At 43.4% G+C, this 24373-nt stretch overlaps 1 long non-coding RNA gene across 3 annotated transcripts in view; it reads left to right on the forward strand.

The window, feature by feature from the left end:
• The window catches only part of LOC142411121 (uncharacterized), a 51670-nt gene extending 32483 nt beyond the window's left edge, over window positions 1-19187 (forward strand). For all 3 annotated transcript variants that reach the window (XR_012776123.1, XR_012776125.1, XR_012776124.1), the window contains one exon: window positions 18529-19187. This is a non-coding gene — a long non-coding RNA (uncharacterized LOC142411121). The remainder of the gene's footprint in view (window positions 1-18528) is intronic.
• Window positions 19188-24373: the final 5186 nt, after the last annotated feature.

The raw sequence follows: 24373 nt of genomic DNA on the forward strand, positions 1-24373 counted from the left end.
CCAGATGCTGCAATTTGCCTAAAAGCGTGTTGAACAAATTGACTTTCTTCCTGGTATTTTATTCATGACTGCAATTTCTTCCTTTTAGCCAAGCTGTAGATGAGAGGAAGAATGAACAAGATGGCTGAGTTAAATATAGCGCTGGGGTTGAAGCATAACAGACTGTCCAGGGCTCCAGTCGTAAAAGAAGAAAGAAATTACTTCAGAGAGGATTAAGCACTCTCTTGCTATAGAAGTTGTACATGATGTCAAAGAGTGGAGAGTATCGAACAGCGTGCTAGGAAAAGGAAAATCCTGGGATGCTGACCCAGAAAATTAACACACTGCTCAGTGGTTAGCTCAAAATGGAAGAGGAGTTTCACGACTCTTTTTCCTGAACTAGTGACAGCCGTGACAAAGCTATACGATGGAGTTACAGCTCCAGCTTCATCCTGAGTGTGCGTGTGTGCGTGCCTGTGGGTAAGGAAAAGTCATGTCTTTGTACAGCTACAGTGATGCTCTAGAGTGAGCGAGCTACTGGGTGAACACACCGTGGGCTGGACTAAAGCAAGAAATACAGCCAGTCTCCCCCCACCCCATAAATCTCTGCTCAAACTTCCAGGAGTAATTTTCTCATGCCAGCTCTGTACCTCCTAATATTAGGAGGCATGACAAAATTACTTCTGGAAGTATATATGAAACTATCGAATGGAGGGAGGGTGTTTAGATGCTGTCCCTGAGCCTTTGTGGAGGAAGAGGTCTGTAGTCCTGCTACGGACAACCTGTGTCTTAGCCTCAGGATCTGCATCGCTCGTTGAGCTGTGTGTACAGCTCCAAGACCTGGCTAGCAGCCCCCTACCCATGCCGGCAATATTGAACTTTCCAAATCCAAAGATAAGAGCTGGGCTGCACCCAGACAAGGAGCTTCTGCCAGGGCAAAGGGAGAGATGGGCAAAGGAGGGCAGAGATGGGTTTGAGAGCTGGCGGTTGGAGGCATAGGGGCTGTGTTGATGCTACATCTCCATCCCCTGAGCATCCCCTCACTTGCCACAGCAGCAGACACGCTGCCTTCAGGACTTTGGCACAGGATGCGGGACCGCTGCAGCTCTGCAAAAAGCTGTTCTTGCGGGGGTGCTTTGTCTCCTGAAATTGTGAGGTGCGTGGTTTGTCTGAGTAGAAAAATATACGAAACAGTGGCTGCAGTGCTTGTGCTGGGAGCTGTGTGGCCGGGAGGGAGATTGCGTGATGGGGACAGGAGGTGCTGGGGATTGCTGGGTTCGCTGTGCTGGAGGAGATCTTCCACTGCCAGTGACCAACTGCGAGAAAACATTGGAAATAGTTTCCAAACCCTTTCAAGCGAAGCAAGCACTGGGTTTTGAAGAGGTGAGAGGGACTCGGCCACCTTGTTTGGTTGAACAAAGAGTGTGGGTTGAAGCAGGAGGGGGGTGACTTCTCTCTTTTCCTACATGGTGAAAGCTTTACTTTGTTTTTAGTACCACTACTAATTGTGCTGTGATGGATGCAAGAGGGTCCCTGTGGTGAAAATCTGGGAATTTGAGTAGCTACAGAGAAGAAAATATTAGATCAGCAAGGGACACGCTCACACTGCTGCCTTCCCCTCTCTCTACATGAATGTAAATACCCCTTCTCTGAAGAGAGGAATGAAAGAAAATTGGACATTGAGAGCAAGACCATTCATCTGCTATCATCTATTTATTAAACTAACCTCATAATAGTGATGATTAGCAAAATGTTTCATTGAAATCCGTCCAATACCTTTCTCTGCACAGAAACCACTATGGTAAAATGCTACTTATGCTGAATGGATAGCAAAATAATCACAAAACCTATTGAACAATTTAACCCACACATTCACTAGCTTCTAGAAAACCATTCCCCTTCAATACCCATCTTTTGTGGAGGAAAGGGGATGCTGGATGCTAGTTTAATTTCAATTTGTATGTGCCCAGATCTACACGAAAGCCATTTGTCCACTGAGTTTCATGCCTTTTATTAGGAATGACTTACTGGAAAAGAATGTGTTTCACATTTAGTGACCCTGAGCATTAGAAACGGGTGAAGAATTGATTTTTTGCTTTGCTGACTGAACTAGGAATGTGTCAGGAAAATGCTTGTCAGTTGATCCCCCCAACTTTTTTCATCTTCCCGCAGAAGTGTAAAAAAAAAAAAGCTAAAAAGGATTGCATTGGCCCAAGCATTTCTTTGACATAGAACTGAATATGTTGTTCCGAAAATGTGAAAATGAATGGCCTAGCATGCTTTTACCAGAAAAACCCAGGATGTTTTCCAGTGAAAAACTGGAATTTGTGAACTATTTCAATTAACCAAGTCTGCACTGTGTTTTGGTATAAATATTCTCTCTTGCGTGCTCACCCCCAACAAATGTAGACAATTCGGCTAGGTGCCCTGGTAGGCTAAGCATGAATGACTGTACCTGTTATGCCTACCGGAGCCTGAACTGGAGCTGGTTTTGATTGTGCTAGGTGCTATATCACCACCACCCTGCTAAGTTGTGCTGTTCTTCATGTTATTTCATTATGAGGAGGTGAACACCTGCAGCTCCATCTGATCCTACTTGCTCTGTCATTCCCAAGCAGCAGACTCCTCCATGAGGCATCTCAGCTCTTACTTCTGGGAATGAGTAGGGTCCCATCCCCAGCTCTGGCGGGTCATCGATAGAGCCGGCTCACCCTGAAACCGGGACAACCTGTGCAGGAGCACTGCCTGGTTCTGCTGGGCTCACGTGGGCATCCCCTTGTCCTCAGTGGATAAGAAAGCTGTCACTGCTGCCTTGTCCTTGCTCACTTCACTCCTGAACCTCTTGTGTTGGTGCAAACCAGCAGCACCTTCAAAGAAAACAAGAAACTAATGTATAGTGCAATAAAGAGACCATTAGTTGCTTGTGCTTGTCTCTAGTGATTTACCTGATTTTTACAAATGAGCAGTAGCGCCAGCAACAACAAAATATCTTTGCCAGAATTTTCAGTGGCAAAAGCTTTGACAGAAATGGAAATTGCACCCAAAATACCATTTTGCAGATTGTTTCTAAGTTTTTATTTGAGAAAAAATGTGGAAAAGAACGTTTTCCAGCAACTAAAACCTAAGCTTTTGTGATTTTTAAATGACAAAAAGATAAATTTTTGAGTTTTTTAGTGCAACTTCAAAAATTCTCAAACTTAGTTAAACATAGAAAGGAAACTGGTTTGACTTGTTCACAAGAACTTCTCTGAAACCAAGTTACACCTCTGTAGATACTTAAACACACTGTGGTCAGAGCCCCTAGCTTCTCGTGGGTTTGTACTCATGGAATTAATCACAAGGCTTTTATTCGCTTTCAGCTCAGAAAGTGTGCTATAACTGTACATGAAGCTTTTGTGCTTGCTCTCAGATGAGCTGGAACATTTTATAACATTTTCTGGTCTATTTTCCAGTCCTGTATCAAGTAAATAAATTCTTTGATGTTACCAGCAGAAAGCCTAGTCATTCCTATAATGACTCGTTAAGTTACCTCTTTGCTTGTTGCCTGTGAAGATGTTTTCCATCACCTGAGTTCGAGACGTTCTCTCTGAAAAGCCATTATGTGATACGTTTTAGGAGACTTTCCATAAAAGACTTCGGAAACTTTGAGTCTTCGTTATTGAAAGAGGAGGTGTTTCAAACAAGTGTCTTGAAAGCCAAGAAAGATAATCTTGAGAGCTTTACAGAAATGAACCTGCTCTATTTTAAGAGCTCTCTTGCTTTCTCTTAACTGCTCTTGTGTACTGTCCATTCTGGTAATCTTGGGGAGGGGGTGCTATTAATTGGAGAGAAGGGAGAAGCATGAATAAGGAATGACCTTCTATCAGGCAAGAGCAAATCACTGAAAAGAAGGTGGCTTGTTTGTTGCAGGGCCGTGCTCTCTTACATACCCCAGCATGTTTCTGGCCGGCTCCAACCCGTGCACCACCCAGCTCCTGAACCTTGATCCTTCTTCCACAGCATCAAATGATGCTAAAAGTAGCTCTTGCTTGCTTAGAGGCGAGACACAAACTCTTCATGTTCACCTTCCCTCTGCAGAGCAGAGGAAGCATAACTTCCCACATCTATTTACAAGGACTGTCTAGTGAGTTCTACCATGTTATTCCAATAACAGTAAATTTGCCTTCTTGGCTCTTTCCAACAATTGAGTTTCTTTTTCTCAAGTCTTCCTTCTTCCGCAAAGCCGGTTCCCCAGCTGTGTTTGTTTAGCCCCATTAATACAGATCTAACACAGAAGTGGCCATTGTATGAGATTATTAATGCTGTTCCATTTGCGTGCGGCATGGAGAATCTTGTTTCTTTTCAAACTCATAGGTCCAGTTTTCTAGTCCCTCTTTGTTTATTTATTACGCAGAAAACTGCAAGATTCAGCTGTGGGCTATTCCCTACCTTTTTCCCCATCCCTTCATAATTGTTTAAAGCTGTATGATTCTTCCTGCTGCTCTGAATGTGTTCTCCTGTGTTTGCGCTTCCTTTTGTTAGTGTTGGAGCATGAAGGAACACAATGAAACACTGAATAATATGAGGTCAAGGAGTCAGTCAATGGAATTGCTAGGAGGTAAACAGAGAAAATGAGTATAAACCAGCTGCAAAATGTTCATTTTGAACAGAGGCTGGAAATTGGCAGAGAGCTTTTAGGCATTAGGGGAGTATGGCCTTGCAACAGATGCCACAGACTTAATTAGTTTAAGGACAGAGTTTGATCAATTTATGTGCAATTTTACATGGAAGAGCTATTTGTGATAGCAGGAGTGAATCTTAGCAACCTAGAAAGTCTCTTCTAGCACTAGTGTGTTGCTCTACGGTCACTCTACAGTCGCCCTACAGAGACACATGCAGTAAATGCCGCCATGTACAATTTTTCCTTAGGGAGGAAATATCCAGTTTCCTGTCTGACCCACTCCTGCTTGCTAATTTTTCATTGCCTCAATGGATTAGAAACATCTACTTCCATGCTGTGGGAGGACAGGGTCAGCAGGATAGATGGACAGGTCCCTCTGTGGTTGCACGTTTGGGGCAGCGGGAGGTGACTGCTTGGCAGCATGGTCCGTGGAGTTGCTTGAGGTACCAAGGGACTCCTATTTTGGTGGTATCTGCCAGAAAAGACTGGCTAGTCTGGACAAAAGTCCTTGAAACAGGAGACAGAGTGGGCAGGATGGGTTACATCTTTCAGGTTTAGGAGCCGTGATGAACAATAGACCAGGCTGCTAATGAAAATAAGCCATCCCCTACAGGTTAGTCTTTGCAAGCAAACATACGTGCTGCAAGTGATTTGTTAATAGCACGTAGTGCCTAAGAGTGCAGAGCAGCTTAGTTCTCTAAAGGGAACGAAGAACAGGATCGAGTACAGGAGATTTATCATCTAGGTTAGGTGTAAAGCATCATGAGTGAAAGGGAATAAATGCCAAGGGGTTAGTAAATTCTGTGTAGACGGTCCCCAGGCTGCCTCAGCTGCCTGAGGTGCATCAAATAAAGGCCTGGTAGCACTTGTTCCTTCTGAATACAGCAGCTCCTCTGGGTGTTGGCAGAGCTGAGCCAATTCCTTACTGTTGCCACAAGGGCTGTGCCTCTTCCCCCCTTTTGGCATCCTCGCTCACGTTCTTGTCCCTTGGCCTTGTACTGGCTGCGGCATAGGAAACTTCACTTGTTTTTGTCCCCCCAGTTTGTTATCTGCCTGCTTAGTGCATTGAATCAGCTTGAAGGAGGTTGGGGGTCAATATAAGGGCCAGCACCAAGAAAGGGGGCAGGAACGTACAGACCTAAACCGGGGGGGAGAGGATGGTCTGCCTGGTTTTGCCGGCAGCCAATTGCTAGATGGGCTCAGCCTGTCTTGTTGCTCCGACTGTGCCCTCAGCCTGTTTGCAATAATTGAACCTCAGGTTAGCGGGGAGCATGCTGGGGAGGAGCAGGTCTGCTGCTGAGCTGGCACGGGATGCCAGATGTCCCCAGCACTGACAAGCCGTACCTTTTGTTAGGAGTGCTAAAAGCACTTCAGCTGAAGTGGAAAAAGAAACTGATGAAGCAAGACAAAGATATAATCCATTGTGAAAAAAACCCCTGCCATCCCATAGAAAACACGTCGCATCACATGCTCTGGCAGAGACTTCAGGTTGGCCTAATTTAATCAAATATTCGTGTTGTGGTTTTCCCTCCTCCTATTGTGACGGCAGCTGACATCAATCACCAAAAGCCTTTGACAGAGATAATTGTCCTTGTTGAGTCTTGCTTCTATTTCAACATCCCCCTTAGCAGCATCTTTTCACACCTTTATAGATCTGCACATTTACTCCCATTACTTGATTTCAGGAGCCTTCAGCTTCTGAGGTTCTGGTGTTTTACAGTCAGGCTGTGCATGCACGTGTTGATTTGAACACAGAGCACATCCCCATGGAGCCAGCCTGCAGCCTCCTTTGGCAATTTTGATATGACATGTATTAACATGTCATGGCACCTTTTGTACAGCTGACAAGTGTGGCACTTTTTAAGAGCTAAAAAAAGACATTCATGAAATCCTGCATCATATTAGTGGCTCTCCGCTATCTTGTTGGTATTGTTCTCCCTCGTTATGCAGAATCAAATTGTGTGCCTGCAGAATTTGATAAACTGTAGCACTTCACACATCTGCAACGGACTAACTTGATTACAGTAGTTTAATTCTGCTTGATATCAATCAGCCCTGTACACAGTAAGATTAATTATTGCTGTCACTTTGTCAGCTCTGTAATAAGAAAACATAGATTCTGAATGGCAGATGCAAATTTGTTGGGAGCAAGAAGAGGAGGTTTGCCTCCCCTGCTCCCTGGGGAGGGAGGAAACCTGCAAAAGGTGAGCTGACCTGGGAAGGGATGTGCGGGCTGGAGCTGGGATTATCACCTGCTCTGTGCCGCAGGTGGGTGCTTGTTAGTGTCTGGGCTGACTCCTCTCTTCTGCCGGCACTCCAGAGCACCTCGCAATTACATTTACCCAGGCAGCCCAATTTTATTTGCGGGTATGCGATGGTGAGCATGGAAACTAGCTGCTGCCAAATGTTTGTCTTAAGAAGGCTGTTTGTGCTGTATGTTTGCCTCTCTTATATTGTACCTCTTCAGAGTGATTTCCCCTGATCCAGAGTGGGTGTAAAATGCCACCAGATCGGAACAGCAATGATTTCCACCTGCTCTGTGCTGCTATAAATGACTACGCAGGAAACTTGGACTGAAAAGCTGCCTGCTGTTGCAAAGGTGACAGACATAGCTGTTATTTTTGCTTTGTTATTGTGCACTGGCATTCTAGTGCAAAAAGCTATGTTGGGTTGTAGATTAGTATTTAATTCTCCTCATTTTCTGCTGGTATGAGGTACTTCAGTTATCTTACTGCAAGGGAGTGAGCTAGAGCATCCACAAGCTGCTCCAACCCGCGCAGGGGATGGAAGGCTCTGAATCAGGGAGTAGTGGCAACCTCTTTACTCTTCCAGCTTCATCCCTGGAATAAGGAATGGAGCAGAGCTTGGAGCAGGGGAAAAACGTGTGTGTTTCAGCGGGTGGCTGTTGGGAAGTCAGATGGAAGGTTTTCAGGCCTAAATCTCCCTTTCTGAGGCAAAGTTAGCCTTTAGGTAGCACGACTGGGAAAGGAACAGGCTGTTATTTCATGACACATAGTGTGGTTTTCTAAGCAGATCTTGTCTTTCTGGATTTGTGTCGTCTTGTTCGCTGGGTCCGTTGCAGCTGCATGAAGTGGTGCAAGATCCTTTCGTCGTGAGTCAGGGAGGATTTCTGTTCTACTGGTGTTTTACTGCCTAACGTGCAGGTTGAACAGTGTAGCCACCCAAAACAGAAGTCCACAAGCTTTGCTATTTTTTTTTTTTTCTTGAAAAGCTGGTGAGTACGTGTAATTGTCTGTAAATACGCCTACAAGGCAACCTTCTGATGATCTAAACCTTGCATGTTTTTATATTGAAACAAGATGGGGCTACCCTGTTCATGGCAGGTTGCCGAGGTGCCTCTCCATCCCCCTGGGCTAGGCTAACCAGGGCGTTTTCTTGGAAGCTGATCCAGCTTTGCCTTAGAGGTACCTGTGCTGTGGCCACGTTTCCAGGCTGCTTGGGCTGCGTGGGTGGGTAGGACTCTGAAGGGACACAGGCTTAAAAAACGTTGTATGAGGAGCGGAGTTGAGCTGAGATCCACTCTTCTCTCCCTTTTGCTGGAAGCCCTCTAGATCTTGAGTTAGAAAATTGAATCAAGCACAGCTAGAATTTTCATCATTAAATGTTGGATCAGTCATAGGAGAAAGGGTGCAGCAGTCTATAAAGTGCCTCCAAATCCTGAAGCCTTACACAGACTGCGGTACGCTCACCTTCCCCCAAAAAGAAGCGACCATGGACGGTATGGTCTGTAAGCTGCAGCATGCACTTAGGCACCTGCCAGGGAAGTCATTTGACTCCAAAGTCCATTTGAGTCAATGTCTCCTTTGTCCTGCATGGAGACTCCACAGTCCTAGGGTGTGTCTACACAAAGCCAGCAGCAGGACTGAGCTGCCGGTCTGTCCTCAGACAGAATTCTCATCCATCAGCAGGAAGCCTCGCCTGGATAAGCCTTCAGCGTCTGGCCTGCATCTGCACCTTGCTCGGGTAGTTTCCTCTACACTTAGAAATGCTGTGCTTCCCAGGTACGGTCTTTGAAATCAGCTGGGGTGGTTAGCTTTAAAAGCATCGCTTAGTGCAATTAAGGTGATGAACCATTATGTTGGGTAATGACTTTGTGTCCTAATCATCTGCTCAGGCGTTTGTGGCCAAAGTAGGCAACAAGATGGGGTTTTCTAATAGAGAAGAGGCTGAGGTGGAGGGAGTGGTCCCACGCCTTCCTCCAGGGAATGGACATGGCATAGGGTGGGTCTGACCTTTTGCTCAGAGGGATGCTTGGCTTCCCATGCCCTCCCATGACTACTCCACTCCTCTGGAGCCAAAAGTCAAAACACTCTTCCCTTTTCGCAGTCATTGACCTGGGTTACAGGTTCCCACTGCCATCACTGGCTAATGAACTATATGGTCTTGTTTCATTCCTATAAAAACAGTAAATTAGGACAGTAAATGTGTCCTGAGAAGAGATACAGTTTAAATGCTTCTTTGGGAAGTTCTTTTGCTTATTTGCAAATAGAACTGATATTTAAAATTACACAAGAATTTCCAGATTAAACATTTCTGTGTGTGGGAGAGTGTTCACAGGCTAGTTTTAGATATCTAACTTACTTCTCTCTGCTGGTCATATGGGGAGCTGAAGTGCTGTGAACAGTCCCCTGGAGAAGCTGAAGTCAGCTTTGCTGACTGTCAGAGGAACCCTGAAATCTAGTTTGGCTGCCTAAGGTCTTACAGCACCCTCAAACTTGTAATTTGTAGGAAGAGTTTCCATCGCAAACAATCCATAGGCCCACAAATGAAATCTATGATTAAAAGCTTGTTCTGTATCAGCCTGTGGCTGGCTAAGAGCTGGGGCTGTGCAAGCTGGGCTCCTCCATTTCACTGACCCATGGGGTGAATTTCAATCTCTGTTTTCCCCCAACGTAATAAATCCTTTATTCACAAATCACCCCCCTATTTGCTGATCTCTTCTCCCTGGTATCCACTGATACATGGGAATGGTTCAAGGCTGTGCCAGGGGAGGTTTAGAGTGGACTTTAGGAAGCATTTCTTTACCGAAAGGGTGGTCAAACACTGGAACAGGCTTCCTCGAAAGGTGGTCGATGCTCCAAGCCTGTCAGTGTTTAAGAGGCATTTGGACAATGCCCTTAATAAGATGCTTTAACTTTTGGTCAGCCCTGAAGCGGTCAGGCAGTTGGACTAGATGGTCCTTGTAGGTCCCTTTCAACCGAAATATTCTGTTCTGTATCAATAAAGGACTAAGAATCCTGTTTTATCCTGAAGAAACAGGGTGCTGCAGTCTTCCCTGCCCAATGACACTAGCAAGAGAAATGATGCATCGTGCATAATTCCTGTTTCATTTCCTTAATATACAGTTCATCTATCACCGCGGTGGCAGGTGGGCCATTATGGACTACCCGAGAGCTGCCTCCAATATATCACATATATGAAAGGATTATATTATGAGGACTTTAATGTCATATGATGATCCCCTGACATTGTTTGTCAGACTCCTGTTTTGAATTGGTTTGATGTTAAAGCCTGCTGCTGATGGTTATACCTGCCACACTGCGTAATTCACACTGTTCTTCTCCTCAATGTTTACTACCTGATGTCATGCATCTAGGGAAAGTGAATTATGATAAACTACAGGAATATATTTAACCTTAACTGTTATTAAATGATTGCTCTTCTTACTGCTTCAGCTGTCAGTGGTCAAATAGATACTTGCTAATGACTTCTGCTTTTAAAGTATGTGTTGAAACTCCTGAAATTCATCAGGGGCAGTTATTCATGCAGTCATACTAACATTTTTATAGCAGTAAAAAAGGACAACTAGCATAGGAGGAGGGGAATAAGCACTTGCAGATCATTTAGCAGAACAGCACCAGCTCATTAAAAACCCCACATTCCTCCCCAAGAACTATGCTACGGGCCATGAACCCTAGAGCTTAAGAAGGGGTTTTAGCCTGTGCCTTCAACCGGAGCAGGAAGGGCTGTCTTCTCACAAGGTGGGTGCCAGCTAGGGTAACCATTCCAACAGGCTGAGGTCAGCACAAACAATTCCTTACGTTTATAAGGCTTTTTTTCCCTTCCTGTATGTATGAAGTCGTTGAGCAGTGCCCTCAGGGTACAGGGATTGGATCAACAATGTCTCTTTGCTGCCTCCACTTGGAAGATGAATTCTCTTGTACTGGGGAGAGGCAAGACTTGAACTGGCAGCACTGCTCTGCGTCAAGAAGCCAGGGTATTAGGTATGCTGAAGGACAGGAGTTAAAGTTTTCTTGGTCCTCCTCAAATGCTTAACTTAATGTAGGCGTTAGATAGACTGAGAAGAGCTGGCATTGATGACTCTGATACAAACCTGTTTGTCTGAAGAAAGTTGTGCTTCCCTGGAGGTAGCTGGGAAACCTCCTCCTGGAAAGCAGGAGATGGCACTTCTGCTGGTAGCAGTCGAAACCCTCACCACAAGGTTTCGAAGGCTCACAGCCCTCAAGGTTTCGAAGGCTCACAGCCCTCGGACGCTGCCTGTACTGTGTTGCCTCCCTCTCCATTCGCGCATTTGCACATCTTTTCTGTGCTTTTATGGTTAGGTGGCAAAAATGTTCTTCTGGTAGTGGCATTTATTAAAAAAATGAGCATAATATTTTTTTTTACAAATATTTTGATTGAATTAGCAAAACGTACAACCTTGCATTGTCCTTTGCTAAAATTGACAGCAACTGTTTTTGTGATGGGGCTGTCTATCAAATGTAAACCCAGTAGAGAGACGTCTCGTCTCATTTCTCCAAAGCTACACAGGACTCATTTTCACTTTTGATTTAGGTTGGACTTGAATAGGTGACCTGTCTGAATGGGAAGGACTTTTCCAGTTGCTTCAGTTGCTCACTTTATAGTGATTTTGATCTTGCTTCCTTTCATGCATTTCTACTGCTAATCTTCTGTTAATGACACTTAATTCAGTGTTTTTCTCAAATGCCTTGCCTTTACTGAGAAGCACCTTGATACAAATCAGTCATCGTTGTATTAGGGAGATGTTCAAAGCAATGCCTGATACTGCAGGGCAAGCTAATGGCTCAAAACCAGAATCACTAAAAAGTGTAGGGGTGTCTTTTTTTAAATTTTTTTTTTTTCCCTCCCTGCTCAGAAAATCGCACAAAGTGTATGCTCAGTAGTCAAGAATACAGGAAGGGGAGGAGGTATTTATCACAGCAGCCTGAGTGCTAGAAAGGGACCATTTGAAAAGGACAGAGGATAAAGAGCCATGAATCAATATTTCTATGAGCCTTCTGCCGCTGTTTATTTGAATCCATTTGTTTTGCTGACATATTTCCCATGTGGCTGGAAATGCTATTTCCTTTGATAACATCAGCAATTGATGTGTTGCATTTGCTGTACAGCTAGGTGCATCCTAGGCAAAGGGATGTCACTCTGCCTCTGTAACTCTGCTTTAAAATAAAAAAGTGCACGTTCACTTTTATCTCCCAGCTGTGCACCCCGGTGTGATAGGGACTGGGTTCTGCCGCTGGGCGATGCCTCCCCCTTGCAGGGAATGAACTGACAGCCAGCGAACAAATTGCTGTTGACCAAGGGCATACCATTATTTTTGTTGCATGAGAGCTCTGGGATTTCATGTGATGCAAGGTCTCTTGGAATGAATGCCATCGAGGTCTAGCAGGTCTGTTGCTGATACTGTATACCAGATAGTGGCGGGGAGATGACATGATCAGCAGAGAGAACTTCTAGAAGTTTTTAAAGCTAGAAAGGACCACTGTATCGTGAGCCAGAATGCATCACTGATTTACTGAGTGATGATGCTTGTAACAGAGAGTCTGCTGCTTCCTTCACTGGCCACAACTCCTAATTACTTACCTTCACTATTGAAAAAGTATCCCTTAAGCCTAATATTCCTTTCCATTTGTTGATTGAAGTGGTGTAACTAATGGTATATATTTAGTCCAATATTGTTTAAATCTATATACTTAGAATGCAAAGAATTATAAAAGATTCAATATTTCACTAGGAACTGATTTAGTCACACTTGGAATAATGGAGAATTAATATTTTTAATATCATATATACATAGATAAATGTACATACCAGCTTTGGGCTGGTATTTTAACAAACCTGCAAATCCTATGAGAGCATATACAACAGGTTTTGTTAAGCTGCAAACTCGAGTTTGATGTATTGTGTAAAAGTGAGAGGAGGCAATTTCTATTTATCTGACTTCCTTTCAATACATGTTCTGAGAAGATGTCACTTCTGCTAGAAACCTCTCAAATCAGGCAGTAGTAATTTTAATGAATGACATATTGCTTCACGTAAAAAATGTATCTTGGTCTCTCTCATCATTACCTGTATATGGAAAAAGCAATTATCTTTTCTTTCAAGATTCAACAAGGAAAGAGCAGCTTTCCAAAGAATCACAGGACTATTTATGTTTTGGGGGAGCAGAGAGGAGAGTGGAGTGGCAGTAGAAAACATCTCCTGTGTTTTGCCTGCTTTCCGTGACCTAGAAAAACTATCCATTTTTCTTTTTTTGTTTTGTTCTCAAAGCCTGGCACCCGCAGGAGGTGATTTTTGTGCTCTTTGAGCATTGGATCAGTAAATGGAGAAGAGCACATCCTTTCTTTGTAAAAATGTGCAGACTCCTATAGTTTTTCCTATTCAGGAGCTGCTCAAAGAACATACCTTTCAAACGTAATTCTTGCTATTCAGGAGGTGGTGCTGAACAAAGCTGAGGCTGGATACTAACCTCTTAAAGGGAATTCTTCCCTTTTCAACATGAAGCTGGTTGCATTCCAGTTCAGACCAGCTGCTGCTTCTACTTTTTGAAAGATGAAGAAGCAGATACCGACATAAAGGGATTCAAACTGCCATGTGCCAATTGCCATTTACTTGAATCTTACTGTGCACGTTCATACAAGAATAGTGAATCTGTGGCTTCAGAGCAGTGAGGGTGTAGAAACAGATAAATAACCTGGTACGGTGAGGTTCAACTTCAGGAGACTTCTCCCATCGTCTGGATTGTTCTTTTTATCCTGCCCAACATCTGCTCATAAATTGTGCAGAGCAGAGATCTGTTGCTACATTACTCTGTTGGCTAGTACCTGGGGGGCCCTGGGACTGGGCATGTGTTTCCAGGTAGACTCTGACAACAGATAATAAATGGCAGGAGCATTGTGGTCCCTTCCGCCAGTGTTGTTCTGATTAGATCAGGCTAAATTTCATTTGGGCAATGTGAACAGCCAGAGAGACTTTCTGACAAGCTGCAGAGAAGAAAGAACTTGTGCAGAGCAGCCCGGGTACACTGGGATCTAGTAATCAGCTTTTATAACAGGAAGGATACTACATCTAGGCGGAATGGAAAGCACAAGCCATGGCACAATCCTACTCCTGATTGCCCAGAACAGGCACCTGCCCAAAGCGCATGCGCTTTTGACCCACGCACTCAAGTTTTTCTCCTGGTTAAAGCAGAGCATCAAGGTTAAGATGGAGAGGGACAAGGGCTTGCCATGCCCGAGTCTTATCTCCACAGAGCCAGCATGTGGAGGGGATTCACACCCCGACCTGGGAACTGGGAAAGGCTCTTGGAACTCATTTGAGGTAAGTGTCCCAGACTGGTCACAATACAGGGGGATTGGAAAAAGAGCAGGGAAGGTTTCGCCATTTTTTTGGACAGAAATTTGGAATGTTTGCGTCCAAGGGAACTGCTGATTTTAGAAACTGAAAAATTATCAGCCAACTTTTCTCTGTCATCCAACCCATAAATTAGCAGCATTAGTTCACTGCAATGTGTTGAAGGTCGATGAAGCTCTGTGAGCTTTTCAAGACAGCTCACGAACAGACTGAATTATAAGCGCAAGAGTAGTCCTGTGGATGTAGCATTTCTTAGCATTATCTGAAGCATGTTCTCTTAAACTATATCTGACAGGTGAATGCAATAGAGAAAATATGGTTCCAGTGTGTATATTGAAAGCAGATGCAGTAAACTGAGTTCAATGGCTCAGAAGGGGGCAGCTGTTGCAAAGCCTGACATGGAGGATAAATTATGAGGTGCTATTTCTGGCCTCTGGCAAAAAGAAAGGTGGACGATGGAAGACTGACTTGAAAACAATCACTTTAAATGATTTTGGAATTGTATGAGCTGGAGATGTGCTGCATTTACACTGATGGATGAGTCCAGAAGCTGACCTAATTCCCCTTATTTTTGTCATATGGGCTTTTCTTTACCTATTTCACTTACAGAACAAACATTTACAGGGAACTTAAAATAATTTCCTGTCTGTGAAGGTAACACACGTGACAGACTACTTGCTACCTTTTTTTATTTATTTTTATTTAAGTAAGAGATTACTAAGTATTTAATTTGTTTTGTCTAATTCAACCAGTTCCTCCATAGTGATTTATTTATTTCGGGTTTTTTTGCATAGAAGTTAACTTCTTTTATAAAGCAGCACGTAAAAGCTCACCTACAATATGGTAATTCTCACTGCACCTCAACAGAGAATGCTTGAAGAAAACTATATGAAGGGTGGTTAGATTCAGCTGAGATTTCTTGCTGTAACAGTAAGTAGTCCCTGTGCTTTTCTTATTTTTTTTTATGCATTGCAGCAGTGAGTTTTGTGGGAAAATTTCCACCTGCCTTAAGCCACACTAATGAATACACATAAAGAGAAGTGATTTGTTTGTTATTGTCCCATGTCCTTTTATTAACTGTAAATAAAGTTTATTTTGTTTACATTTGCTCCTGCATTGTTTTCCATTCTCTTTGTTGTTTTGTAGCATCTCCATTATGATTTTGATCCTGGGTGACATTTTCAGCTGATACATAGCAAAGAAATTGCACCACTGAATTAAGCTATTTAAAAGCTTAGTCCCTCTGTTCTAGACTTAGGCATATGTCAAACTGGTAGTGTTTGCGGTGTAAAGCATCAGGAATGCTATGCTAGCTCTGCTGCCACTATAATTCTGCCAGCAAAAGTTGCCCTAGAAAAGATTTATGGCTTAGAAATTGTTTTCTAACAGGAAAACACAATATTTTTGACCATATGAATATGAAAGAGTGTTTTCTTTGAATTCTGCTTGGACTTCAAGAGAGACGTCTATGAAGCCAAGTGGATAGGTCTCTAAATTAGGAATAAAATCTGTCCTGGTGAATCAGTGTTAAAGCAGGGAAGGAGCAGCTTGCAAGAAGGAGTGGCAAGAGCAGAGAAACTACTTGTCCTGAAGCATAATCTGTTAATGTTACTTATTACCATGGAACAACCACAAAACAGGATGGGATTTGGTATTTTTTGCACCATCAGAAGATGACATTTAAAGGGTGCTAGAGTTTCAGAATCCTTTAAAAGCCTCCTTCTCCTCCTATTCTCATTTCCTGATAAGGTCTACCAGTGGTTAGATACAAATACTTGACAGAAGCAAAGGTGTGAATTTAAAATATTGTACACATAAAAAACTCCCAGGAACGCTTTTACATGTTTTTATCACTTTTCTGCTGGTGCGCTGTCAGGAAATTCCATATTTATTTTTTCTTTCATTCTGATATGAAGTCAGAATTAGCCTTCAATAACGCTCGTCCATGTTCTCGCTGGTTCATCGCGTCCTTTTATTATGCAATGGTATATGCGTCGTTTGCACCTAAATTCCTGTGGTCCATGGTGAACTTGGGACAAGCATGCTATCAATTAGAAAAAAGATTGAAGCATAATTTTGATGGGAAAAGACTACGGATTGATTTAGTCCCCCACTGTTGTAATACAGCAGCCGGTCAGGATCAAGACCCCGATGTGGCGGGGGCTGTGAAAGAGAAAGGCAATGTCTGTCCTTCAAAGCCCAAGATCTCGCTATCAGACAAGAGCTAATGAATGGATATAGACAGGGAGGGAGGCAGAAGGAAATATGAGCCACTGTTAGTCAGAGGGTTTCAGCACACCGGCAGCCGAACACTTAAGGATTTTATTGACATAATGTCAAAGGAGAATTTTAAGGATAATGTGGATAGTTTCACAGATACTTATAGCTGCCTGGGAAAAAGCACAAAAGTGCCTGAGTGAGTGTGTTAACAAGTGGGAGATAAGGGCTTTTATCCTGAACAGACTGGAGGACAGAGTTGGTTTCCTGATACTTAATGAAAAAAGAACCTTGAAAGTGAAGCTTCTGTTTGCTGCGATGGAGAAGGGGGTCCAGAAACTCAAGAGGAGTCTGAGACGGCTTGGTAACATGGTCGGTTTGAGGGATAAGGGGGCAACATGATCGCATTTGTTGAGGGGAAGTGGAAAAAAAGGTCACTGTGACTGAGGAAAGAGGAGAGAATCTGCTCAGGAGACTCGCACTTTTGGGCGGGTAAGAGAGGGCTTATGCCAAAATGTCACTTGCACCAGTTTCCAAGAATGGCAGGATGTGGGACACGAAGACCCAAGCCAGGGCAGCACCCAGGTGGGATGACGGGACTGTGCCCAGGAGAAGACGTAAAGGAAAGAGATAAGATAGTGAGTCTGGAGGGAAATTAAAAGCTCTCTTTGAAGTTGAGCTTATGGGTTTTGATATGTTGAGATTGTATTACTGCCAGAAAGGAAGGGAGGAGGAGAGAAAGTAAAGCCAGGGACACAAACACAACCTGGGTGGGGGAAGAGAGGCTGAAGGGAAGAAATAACTGAAGAAGTAGGAAGAAAATTAGAGAGTACTGAGCAAAGAAGCCAGGCAAGACAAGATTGTAGGTGGTGAATGATGCCAAAGCTCTGGGCAGATTGAGGAGGATGAGGCTGGAGTGCTAATTGTGAAGTTTGATTAAGATAACACCACTTGCCGTGCTGGTAAGAACAGTAATCGTGAGGGCTAGAGGCCGGCGTCTGTGTGTCTTTGGTCCTTGACTAAGAACACTTAAAAATCTCTTGCATTTGTTATTTCTGTATTTAAGTTTCTCTGTAAAACCTCTCGCATTTGTGTAATTCCTTTCACCCTGAAGTATTTTACAAGTGGACATTAGTTTGGCCAGCTGAGATTCTGGAGCAGATCAGAGCAGGTGTCACCTTTTGAACCTGGAGAATGTAGAATGGAAAGCGGGAAGTGGCACCAGGTCCCACAGAATACATGGGTGGACCTTCCTTTAAGTACCAAATTGAAAGCAGACCAAGAAACCACGCGACAGCTATGATAACCACATTAAAGCCTTCCACACCGTGGCAGCTTATTGACAGAAAAAGTTTTAATGAACCAGTATTTCTTCTCTTATAGTTACAGAAAGATAGTGCCCCAGTTTAAAACTTAGACACGGTGGATTCATACATTATCTTCCAGCAGGAGGGACTATGGATGCTATTTTTCCATTTTCTGAGAAAATACTAAGAATGAGGAAGTTGATATCCAGTATCTAATACAAAACAAAGACTGGGCGCCAGTTCTTCTGTTGCTGCATGCTGGTGGTTCACGCCAGCCAGATATGTGGTGCACAAATTATTTTCCAGAACGTCTTAGATGTGAAAGCAAATGAAAGATGTTACGGAGAAAGCTTTCTTACTGTCTGATTAAACTGTCCTAGAAAGGCCTATTTTTGAAACAGCAAGAGAAGTGCTGCCTAATGCCTAAAAGCATTGTGCAAGACAGTAGTCATTAGTAGGGCTCTATATGGTACAGCAGCAAAGCATTACTCTGTAGGGGAGGTGCTACTTGTTCTCTTCCCCTTTATATATTGTTTTTGCTTGTGCAATGATTCTTCCTCCCCACCCCAGTCTCCCTTCTCCGATTTTCCCCTGAAAAATTCTCTTGCGGCTATCACAAATGTATTCTAAACCTTCCAGTAATCTGCTGCTCATTACTGGTGAGGATGTATCACACACATATAGCCATTATTCAAGCAAATACATGACTTTCCCCCCCGCCCCCCCCCCCAGTTTTCCGGCATTATTGCTCAGAAAATGTCGTTCCTCTGTGTTCAGCCCTGCAGATGACTGGCTCCACCTCTAGGCGAATGACAGTTGGCTTTACAGGGCGATCTGCCCATCACTGTTTATGCTGGGGTTTTTTATTTTCATTTTGGAAAAACCAAACCAGAATGCTTGGTTACATTGATGGCTCTTGGTAACCAGCGCAATGCTGCTGTTACACTTACCTGGGAAAGGCTAGGAGGAATGAAAGTTTTCACCCTATTCACTCTTACGAAAAACTCCCAAATATTTCCTAAATTTTACACCTAAATGTATTGGTAATGTCCCTTCTAAAAAAGTTTCTCACTACTGAAAAAATCCTATTGGCATCAGTTAATATAAAAATCCTTTTAACTTTTCTTTTTTTTTTTTTAAATTACTAAAATTGTTGTGCTTTTATACCCAACACATCTTTCTATTTGCATTCGCAGCTTAAGAAGTGGAAAGGGGGACCTGGATCGAAGACTGAAGCACAAAAGCTTTTGCAGATTCTCCGAAAATGTTACTTAATGTATTCTATTATTTATTCTTATTTTACTGGAACCAAAGTTTTCACAGACTCATGCATATTCTTTGAATACATTGTGAGAAAGAAATGAAATACTTAATGACACAATAAACAAAATCTGCTCAGAGAAGTCTAGAGTTTCCTTTTTGCTTTTAGTCAAGAAGCACTTGTTTGATAAATGGGGCGCTTTTCGAGAGCTTACAATACCCTGTGCACCCGAGCGGAGGCGGAGGATCGGTGGAAGATTACCAGGAGATAATGGAGCAAGTCAAATGAGAAAACATGATGAAACAGCAGAAAATTTACATGCTGTTTTGCTTCTTCCTTTTGCATTAATAAAGCCGGGGCTTTTGTGTTTATTGCCAAGTGCTACCCTATAAGCACGTGTCGCTGGATGCGCCTGTGCGGCTGATGACCTGCCCAGCACCGTGGTCCCAGGGGCGCGGGCTGACATCTAATGACGGGCTGTAAAAACAGCATCGGTGAAACATCCTCTGCAGTTTTTTACTGTGTTAAATGCACCAGGCCTCTTCCTGAAGAACCTAAATCCATTGGGGAGCCAGAACGATGTACCTATCCACTTTGGCCCCAGTGAGAACACACCAGTGCTGGCTGAACTGCTGAGTGCGTGTGGTGTGGGGCTGGAGCCAGCTCGTCTTGGTGGGGACCCTCGGTGGGAAACCTGCGTGAGCAACACCCAGCACAAGGGCTGACAGCCACGAGTTTGAAGAAAGCTGCGTGAAAGTGTCGTCATGTCCCCTGTGAGGACCACGCGGTGCCAGGGCCCTGTGCCAGGAGCGGCACGGCCGGACCCGGACCCGTGGCGATGGCTCAGCCTGGCTGGTGGGAGCGTTGCTTTCGGTGGTGTCGTGCAATGGCCAGACACGCGTGACCTTCCGGCATGGTATCAGCTGCCACGGGTAGCTCAGATATGGCCAAATCCTCACCTTTTGTGTAACTGCACACAAGAGGTAGTACACGCTCCAGGCAAGAGCTGTGGCCAGCTCCCTGCACGCATCCTGGACTTTCAGATGCTTGAAGCTTTCCCTTGTGGTAAGGAATTCTCTTTAATTGTCTTCATATTTTGTGGTGCGTAAGCACTGATAGATCGCACTCCAGATTTTTCATGTGTGCTGGAGGCAGGTGGCTGGTTTTGTAAAGTGCTGAACACAGTTTCAGAGACTGTGCTCGCACTAGCCCAGTGCCATCCAGACATATTAGACTGGCCGACCAAAGGCCCAAGAAACAACCAAAATATGGTTACTAATGAATACCAGCCAATACATTTTATTATTTAAACGTGAGTTCCTTTTGATATTGGTTTATGGGACAGAATAGTCTGGTCATGCCCGTAGTTAGAAGGATTAACCCATATCGCAAGCCACAAAAATGCTTGTAGTGTAATGATACTAAAAGAATTGTGCTTTGTATTGGTGCTGTAAAACCAAAACCAAACCCATATGAGCAAAATATATGTGCTGTAAAATTACAGGATACACATGCCATCCATCCTGCTATCCTCGGGGCTCAGGTGAGGGCATTGCTTTACGTGCCTGACTGACATAACACAGCATCCAGCCTACGTTCAGCCGAGGCTCTGGCCTAGGGAAGACGGCTGCGCAGGGCTGTCTCTTCTGCCTCTTCCCCTGGGCCAAATACTGAGTTATCCTCATATCCAGAAACTGAGTGACACAGACCTTGAAATAATCCTGTTTAATAATTTATGAGGGAGAGAGTAACATGCAAAGACCTGGTAGAGGAAGGTAACAGGATATGCACAACATAGCACAGGCAAGGAGTGAACCTCGAGCTCTGAGCCTAAATGGAGCTCCTGGACGAAAGGGCAGAAGGTTTATGGGTGGGGATCCTAGGTGCGGCTGGTCATGTTAATTATAGCCAAACAGTGCCCTGAAGGCTCTCACATCAGGCACAGATGATGCAGGGAACGTGACCACTAGTGGGGAAGTTGGAAAAATTTCAGTGGATATACTACTGTAGTCATTGTGCTCTTAATATCTTGCTGATGATGGCGTTCAGGCAGAGAAAAGGGAGCTGGTTTGAAAATATATTTGCATTATAAACAGCTTCACACAGCTCGGGGTCCTGTTCTCTTTGTAAGGCTGGAGAGGGGGAACACAGCCTTACTTGCTAAAGGACAGAAGCAAGTATGCACTTGAACCTAATGTAAAACTTTCCCATTTTCCCTAAATGCAAATTATCCAGCTGAGTTTTTGCATATGCACCCAGGGGTAACAGAGAGCAGACCGTGGCGTGAACTCCTACGACTCTTTTGTTAGTTTCAGGAGAATATGATGTGATTTGACTACGTGTTTTTGTTGTGCCCTGCACAGCAAGAGCATACCTATATGTCCAGCGCAGTACAGGAGAAAGGACAAACATCTCTGGAGCACTTGTGTTTGGTTTTGATCAGCAGCTTACATTTACTCCGCTGTTCCCTGGCTGCGTGGCGAGAGCGTGCTTCTCTTCTCCACCAAAGGCACCGTGCTGGCACCTGGCAAGAACATGCTCCTCCTGCCTTGGTGGGGGGTAGCTGGGATTTCCTTACGTTCAAAATACACTGTTTCTTTTCCTTTCTTCTGCCTGTGGAAGATGTCAGGGATTGTTCCTCTTCAGGCAGCTGATTTCTGCTTGTGCTCCGTTTCCTTCTTCTGAACTCTCAGAAATCCATACTGCTGATAAAACGTGTTAACAGCCTTTAGTTCTCAAGGACTTATCACATATGCTGGTTTTTTTTTTCCTAAGCAGAGACCAACTAGGAAATTGTAATACAGTGAGACAGACTGTATATAGTCTGTGTTCGCAAATTGTATATAGTCAAGAAACACTAAGGGTGGTCTCTCCGTACTGTAACTGGCAGATTTTCCTGAAAACTTTACACTAATCAGCTTACCCTAAGCAGTAGTTGCTGTTGGAAGGGGTATGCCACAGATTGCCAGACTGCAGAGGGACTATCGGTTCTCTGAGCTCGAGCAAGTCATCTCTCGGAGATTGTCAAAATATGTCTCAAAAATAACCAGCACTCAAACCTCCCTTTTGGTTTATCTGCTCTGCACCAGTGTTCTGCAAGGGGCTGTCTTATTTGCCATTGAAAGAGCTACGTTTCATGCTTCTCCTGACAGACTGCTATTTAAGGCTCTGCTTAGCATTCATATTTCTTTCTTGTCAGAATTATTTTCTTTTTTCATTTGGCTTTTAGAACCAGAGCTATAAATCTGGGAAGCAGTTTACATGCTGTGTTAGGGCTTGATTGAAATCCCATTGAAATCAGTGAAAGCTTTCCTATTGACTTCAGTGGATCGGGCGCTTGGGAAATAAGAAAAAATGGTCTGTTTTAAAATAAGAATTGTATCCATGTCATAATATTTATTACCAATAGCAGGAAATGAAACATATTATGCATGTCTTTTCTCAACAGGCCTCATATATCATTTAAGTGCTACCTATATACTCCCAGCTGTGACATGGAGTGCAGAAACAGCTGTTCTGGGGTACCTAATAATTCTCCTTTATAAACACAAATATCTGAGGAAAAAGAAAATACCCTTATCTGATTGATACAAATGTCCATATAAAATTGAAATTACACAAGAGAGAAACATCCAGCAGAAGCAAGTGTCACAGCCTGCTTCTGAGAGCCTAGAAGGAAAAGCTCCCTTGTAGCCTCATTTCTACAAATTTCTGTGTAGAAAGTATTTAATGACTCACACTTTCTGTGGGTACTTCCGTGTTAGGAAACCTTGATCTTCCCTTCTAATTTGTAGTAAAGGTTGCAGCTGTGACCTGGTTATCAAAAGTGCTGAGCCAAAAAAAAAAAAGGTAAATAATATATAAAGATGTAATGAACACTTCTGATACTCGTCTAGGTAATTAAATATGGATCCAGGAATCTAAAATGAAAGTGTGACATCTGCATGTTACTTTGTCGGCGAAAGTACTATAGTCTACTGATGAGCTAGTTACAATAAAGACAAATCTCAAGTTTCCAGGGATTTTATGGAGATGTGAGGATACTCAGGTCTTGTCAGAATTGCATTTGTACATTGTATTCTCAAGTAATATTAAAAATAACTATAGTTGTGGTACTGCAAAATGTAATTTTGCCAAGACAGTATTTAAAGCCTGAATCAAACTTTCACATGCTGACGAGGAAAAAAGGAAACGATGCGGAGAGGTCTCTGAAATGCATGCAAAAACAAGTGCTGCTTTAACGATGAAGTATTTGATAGTGCCTTTTTATCAAGATGCAGTCATGTGTTTAAATAGCATGAGCCATAGATGACTGCTGCAGCTAGTCATCTGCCTTATGGGAGGCAAGAAAGAGCTTCTTGTTTGATTTGGAAGATGGCTAGGTTGTTGCACAAGGCAACAGAGAAGACTGTAGAGAAGTCCATAGTGAAGTATTCCCTAAGCTTTTTTGGACTCCAGCCACAAGGAAGTGCAGTGAGAGTAGTCACAGTACAAGGAACATTGTGAAAGGGATTAGAAAGGAAACATACCTTTAAAGGTCATGGCAAAAAAACCCCAAAAGACCCCAGCTGGTCAGTAAATTACAGAGATGGTAACAAGAATAGGTCTGTGCAACAAGAGAGTACGAAACAGAAAATAAGAAATCCTAGAACTGAAAAATGCTGGGTTTGTCTTGCTTTTCCACTGCTCTTAGTTGTTAACATAAGCACTCTCAAAATTAATAAGACAGAGATAAAGCTATGCTGATAAGGGTAAGTTTCTGATTTCTCCTCAGGTCACAGTGTTTTTAAATACTGGCAAACAATCTGAGACCCGTTCCTGAGATCAGTGGAAGCAGATGAGTAGGAGGGTATGACAGAGTTGCTCTGCAGGTTGAGAACACAAACGTCTTTCTTGAAGCAGTGAAGATATGCAAACTTAATTTACGTTGTGATTACCAGAAAATTGCAAGACTTACCTAAGCTAAAAATGGTTTGCCGCTTTAGCTTTCCAAGTTTAATATCCATTATAAATGACTCTACTGATATTACATTCTATTACACATCCCACTCAGTAAATGCAAAGACGCAGCAGAAGTGAACAAAAATGTCCTTTCTGCCCTTTTTCCAGCTGTGGTTAAGGTGTAGATAGAAACAAATCAACAGCCAAAATGGGCGTGTGACTATGCCAAATCCATAATCTAAGATCTACGCATGATGCGCCAAATCAGCTTTTGGTCTCTGAGACAAACTGTGACTCGCTGGTGTTAAAGATCGAAAATGGAGAGGACTGTGTACTGGTTTGAACAAACCACCGATGTTCACAGTGTGATCTTTA

Source organism: Mycteria americana, chromosome 6, assembly GCF_035582795.1.
Source record: "Mycteria americana isolate JAX WOST 10 ecotype Jacksonville Zoo and Gardens chromosome 6, USCA_MyAme_1.0, whole genome shotgun sequence".
Classification (NCBI taxonomy): domain Eukaryota; kingdom Metazoa; phylum Chordata; class Aves; order Ciconiiformes; family Ciconiidae; genus Mycteria; species Mycteria americana.